Consider the following 6,000-nt stretch of genomic DNA (forward strand, 5'->3'; position numbering starts at 1 on the left):
GTTTTTTGAGGCGCCTTTCCATTTAAGGTTGCGCTTTTTGACCCGGTTCATCTTTAGAGGCCACCTGCGTGTCTTTGCTCTTTTTCCATCTTCCTTTTGATTTTTCCTCCATTTTTCCGTCATTTCGACTTGGGGTTAACATTACCCCCCTCCTAGACGGGTGCCAGTCCCATGGCACTTTGGCGTTTGTGTAAGGGTGAGGGCCACATGTAACTTCAGGTGCTTGTGGAAGCTCAAGAATGATGTTTGTCCGAGCAGCTAACTGGATGTCATGGGTGGACGAGGGCCTCCGAAGTTGGTGGTTTGGCACTTTTGGGATGCCCGAAGAAGGAGGTGCGGTGCTCTACCTAAGGGGAGTGCTTTCTTCAGCATGTTGGTGCATTGTGCTTGTGCTAGTGGAATGGGGAGGTGGGTCTTAGCTTGGGTGATGTCCCACACTTGAGAATCCCATTTGTGCCGAGGGGGTGTGGTGCGAGTGGCTTAGGGTGACAGGTCTACCCATAGGAGAGTGTTACCTCCCTAGGTGTGTCATGCCCTTGATGTGCCCTCAACGTGAAGTGGGGAAGCAAAAAGGGCTAGGGGGTTAGGAGCGGAGCCAGCCGACTGAAGCCACCGGACACGCTTAACTTAAGGATCCCTAGGTGCAGTGATCATGCTTTTGTGGTGCTAAGTGGTTCTGCAAGTGAGTTTTTCCGTCCATTTAGTGTGGAATGGCATTCGTGCTTTTTTTTTTGGGATACATGTAGGGATTGTATTGCATCAGGAGTATGATAGCCAAGTCTAATTCTCATCATCGGAATGAGGGGGGAAAGGAGGGCGGATGGATTTGCATAAAAATTGGTGGCTTTGCATGTACCCTTTCAAGTTCATGCGGACGTGGAGAGAGGTGGTGGATAGGAAGGGGTGATTACACCTAGTGAATTGGCTGTCACTCATATCCTCTAGGAGAGCTAGGCAAAAGGAAGGTAGTAGGCTAGCTCTCATCATTAAGGGGGCCATAGCGCAGCTATCAATAACATTGGGATCAAAAAAGAGGGGAGGCAAGCCGTTTTCTTGCGGTGCCGGATCTTGCTTGAGTAGGAGCTTAAGGAGCCTAAGGTAATTACACGTAGTTATGAAATCGGGATTGGGACAGGAGGAGAACTCCGCGAGGAAGCGCGTCATGGAGTCGGTTAGGCTCCCTAAATCAAAAAGTAGAGCGTCATCGAAGGAGGTGGCATTGGAATTGTAGATGACGAGGAAATCATGCCTCCCATGGAGGGTGGCGACAAAATCCACGCCTACCCTATGAGGATACGCCATGAATGTGGGGTCGTTCCTCTCATAGGGTAGGGTGTTGCAAAATGCCATCCAGGCAAGCATGTTGGTATTGCATATTCTCTTTCTCCAGAGGGGTTGGCAATCGTAGCCCCTTACGGTGTGTGGCACTTCGTACACTTTGTCTTGCCAAAATTTTGCTTCCTCCGTGCCCCACAGATTGGGGGTCTTTGCCCTGTTGTCCAGCCATTTTTTGGCCTAGTCGGTTGCCAGCCGCGATCACCCCCTCCATTACTTTGATCGGCAGGACCCTTCTCAGGCTGTTAGGCATAAGGAAGCTAAAAGAGAAAGGGTCCTTTTCAATTTCCTGTCATTCCCAGACCACCAGCTCCGAGTGGAATTGCATTGGGAGATCATCGGGGCATGGTGGGAGGGATGCGGATGGTCGCACGACTGGCTTGGCCTACAGCCTTTTCCTAGCTTCTTCCACCAATTTTTTCCGTCGCTCCTTGAGCGTGGCTTATCTGTCCAGGGGCGGGTCAAGTGGTTGTTGTTCCTGATTGTGTGGCGAGGGGGGTTGTGAGATGACATCTTCCACGAATCTGTTCACGTTGACTTTGAATTCAGCTTCCTCCCCCTGCCGGTCTTCCTGTGGTGCTCTCTCTTCAAATCCTAGGGCATCCGCTTCCTGGGGGGTTAGACCGCCAGGAATAGGTATTTTCGTTGCTCGCCCAGGCTCAGCCTAACCTTCGCAGGTTGAGGTGGCATTTAAAGTCCTATGCGTAGGGCTCTTTATGCAATGCTAAGCTTCCTTTGTGCCACCTCTAACGGCTCTTCTTCCTCTAAGCGTGTAGTGTCCATGATAGTGTCAAGAAAGGCTTTTTGTTGGGCATTGAAGGCCACTTGGGCGGCTTCTGCCTTGCTCTCTGCAATTATCTTTTCCTTTTCTACCAGAGCGAGGCGCCATGCCAGTGTCTTCACCCTCTTTTCATTATGCACCACCCACTCCTCTGCCTTCTTGTTCATGTCCTCCATGCTCTCCCCTTGCTTCAAGGTCAGTATCATGAGCCTTTGCTCTTGATCCTCCAATTTCCTGATCAGCCTCTCTTTTTCTTCTCTTTCAGAGTTCAACTGACCGGTTAGGCGCTCAATCTCTTCTTGCTACTCTTCCATATCCTGCTTCCTTTTCTCATCCTTGGCGTTGAGCTCAGCCATGAGTTCTTCAACTTTAGCAGTTTTTGTAATGAGCTCCTGGTATTGCATTATCAAGAGCTTATGTTCTCTTTGCATCTTTACCAGCTCCTGTGTTTCATTCTCGAGCTGCTGCCTCCAGTGCTCCTCTCTGTCATCCTTAGCTTTTATTTCCTGTTTGAGATCTACGATCTCCCTTTGTTGCATGGCTATCATCCTTGTTTTGTCAAGCTGGAAGGTGGCTATTGATTCCTTCTCAGCTGCTAACTTAGCCCACCGCTACCCTTCGCTCCTCCTTACCTTTCTCCAACTGCAAGAGTAGCTCGGCAACGTATTCGTCGTAATTATTCGGCGGCGTCATCGTTGTTTGAATGGGTGTTGTTGAGGCCTCCACCTTTTTTCACTTAGGATCTTTCCTAGACTCTGTGTCTATGGCCAGCTGCTTTTGTCCTGTAGCCGTAGTTTCATCGCTCGTCCCCTAGGCTATCTCCTTGTTAATGAAATATTGCATCTACGCCACAAGATTTATATGTCTGCACTGGTGGGGACGCTGGGAGTGACGGTGGTCGGCTCGGTGGGAGGCACCAATAGAGTAGGGATTGGGTGGATTGGGGCCTCGCCCTTGCCCTCAGAGACAACAGGTGGCACAATCGGCACCTGTGAGCTTGACCCAGGCCTTTCTTCTCTATGTGGGCTCAAACTCCATAGTTCATCAACTCTACATTGCTGTTCTATGGACCGGCGTGTAGCTTCAGCCAGGTCCTCCTCCTCTTTCCTTCTTAGTTCTTCCTCTTCTTCATTAGCCTTTTTTCGCCTTTCCTCTTCTGCTTTTCTATGATCTTCCTTCTTTTTCTCTTTTTCTTCCTTTTCGTTTCTTTTTCTCTCCTCTGCCTCCTGCTTCGATGCCTTCTTAGCCTTCTGTAATTGCTCCCTTTCCTTTTATTCTTCCTGTTTTTTCTTCTTCTCCCTCTCTTTGGCCTCCCTAAGGGACTCTCTCTTGGCCTTCTCCAAGTCTTCTTTCTCTTTCCTGCAACCCTCGTCATCCTTTTTCTTTTTCCTTTGCACTGCCTTCTTCTCGGTCTCCTTGACCTACTTCTTACTTTTTTGTTCCTCCCCTTCTTCCTTGATCTCAGTCGTCCTATCACTGGACCTCTACGGGTGTTGATTAGGAGGTGATCTGTCACGTGTTTCCCCCTCCCCCTCTTCTGTCTCCTGTGCTTCCTTCACGGCCTCCTGGATAAGTGCCGTTAAGATGCTCCCATAGGTGATTAATGAGGCTTTGGAGAAGGCCCTCTTTCTTTCTACAGCCTTCGACACTGGGGATTCTCCTCCTGCAGGTATGCTTCCTAAGTCTAGCGCTCAAGCTGCCTGGTCGATGCTTGCGCACATAGCTGTTCCAGTCAACTTCCTGCAGGGTATGGGCCGCCACATTCTCCAGTATCGGTACACTAATCCGGTGCATCAATGCGTTGTAGCGCTGGCTGGAAAAGAGCGCATGTATGAGTTTTGCTTATAACCTGGTCTCTGCATTGGGGATGTCCTCGATACTGATGCCGTCATTTGTCAGCACGTCCTCCTTTCTCATCCCCAGCATGGTGTATACATCCCTCTTCTGCTTCTTCTTCACCTTTGGTTCCAGTCCCAGTGCCTTCTCCACCAAGGCCGGGGACCAATACTTGCTTGGCATTCTGTCCTCTTCCCACTGTGATGGTGCCGCATTCGCTGTCGGGGTCGTAGGACTTGAGAAATTCTACATAGCTCGTGTGTTCGAGTTCTTGTGCATATCTTTCCAGGTACTTCTTGAAGTTGCAACTTTCCACGACTTTCCTGGCCGCCTCTTCCTTGGCCACTAATCCTTCTACATTGTGAATAGTTCGGAATTTCAATTGATTGTAGGCGCGGCTCTCCAAGGTGATGATGTACCGCGTTCTCTCCTCTTCCGTGAATGGGAGTCAGTGGGCTCGATCTTGCTGCGACATTTTTTGTTCCTGTCATAAACCATAATTTTCATTAGTGCTTGCGACATAATAATTTGCTGAAAAAGAAAAACTCTATGCTTTTGAATGAATTCATTAAGATCTAATGCCGATTCTCCTTTTCGCACTTGACTTTTTGCCCTTTACTTCAAAGTTTCCATGCCCTTTTCCTACCCCGTCTATTTTTTATAATATATGGCTATGTGTTTGACTAACTTTGATTTGATTTACTGATTCTGATTTGATTCACCTTACCCCCTCCCCTTCTAGCTTGAGAAGAATCCTTCCTAGGATTTAGGGTCAGAAGGTTAAGGGCTTTCGGCATGGAGGTGTAGGGGTTACTTGTGAAGGAGCCAAGTATAGAAATTGGGATTGTATTCCAATTGGGCTTCGTGATCCAGATCACAGGCCTTAATCCCCACTTGGGTGATGTATGTGAGAACATCTGTTAGGAAGTCACCAGAGTTGACGTGGCTAGCAATGTGTAACTCTTCCTTGGTCAACAAGCAATCGAGGTAGGGGTGCCCTTTGATGTGTTCTTCTATAGGACGGCCCCGAAGAGTGGTTAACACTCGATATGAGGTTGGCGTGACATATGTGGGGTCATACTCTGCTATTTTGATAGCGCAGCACTGCTCAGTGTTGGTCATTATTCGACATCCTTCAAATTCCCATTGCAACCTAAGAGCGTACCAATGCCTTAAGAACTGGAATTTTGTCTCAGAAAGTCTTGACAGCTCTGCCACTTCTTGGTCAGTGATGGCAGAAGTGGTTCACTGATCATACAATATGATGAGGCATTGTTTGATTGCTTGCTCTTTGGAGGTCTCACTATGCTGAGCAATTTAGCAGCGGAGGTAGCGGCTTTTGCAAATGCGAATTCAAACATTTCCCAAGAACAAGACATCGTTTGGACTTCGGTTGCGAAGGATTCATCCAATAGGCCTAAGTCGAGGCGATTGTAGCTCAGAGCTAGCGACACAAAAGTGGCATCCGAACGCTTAATGAAATCCACCACGTCATCCCCCGTTTCTTCAGTTAAATTAGCTGCTAGTGAGAGAAAAGATTTCCTCTCGTAAGAGGGCCTAAGGCCCGCGGGTGGTTGGGGTTTGGTAGGACTTGAGCCTTTGGCGACGAAAAGTTGCGGTGGTGAGTGTTCTTGAGCTTGTGATTGGGTTGCTAGGATGAAGGCTGGGTTAGCAACAGCCTTGAGTGACGGCGTGCTGCTTTCAAGATGGATTGGGAAAGTTGGATCGACTCTAGCGGGTGATGCCTCTTGTGATGGTGGCTGTCGCGTGGGCCAATAGGCTTGGGTGACTCTCTTGGGTTCACGTGTGGATGAAGTGGAAGGTTGCAGGTCAGGGAAGCTCTACGGCTTGTGGTGTTGAGGTTTTACGATTTTTGGGATGACCAAGCTTGAGGTTGGCGTACGAGTGGTGCCTCTGGCTGTGTGGGCCTTAGGTATCCATATTCAAGCATTGCCCTCGTAGTAGCCTTGAGCGTGCAAGAGGACTTTGGAAACCCATCTTTGACTGATGATGCATCTATACCTGTAACTGCGTTTGGGCCTCCTAGG

The sequence above is a fragment of the Lygodium microphyllum genome, chromosome 21 (assembly GCF_053477565.2).
Source record: "Lygodium microphyllum isolate KBCC chromosome 21, Lygodium_microphyllum_v1.1.10, whole genome shotgun sequence".
Lineage (NCBI taxonomy): Eukaryota > Viridiplantae > Streptophyta > Polypodiopsida > Schizaeales > Lygodiaceae > Lygodium > Lygodium microphyllum.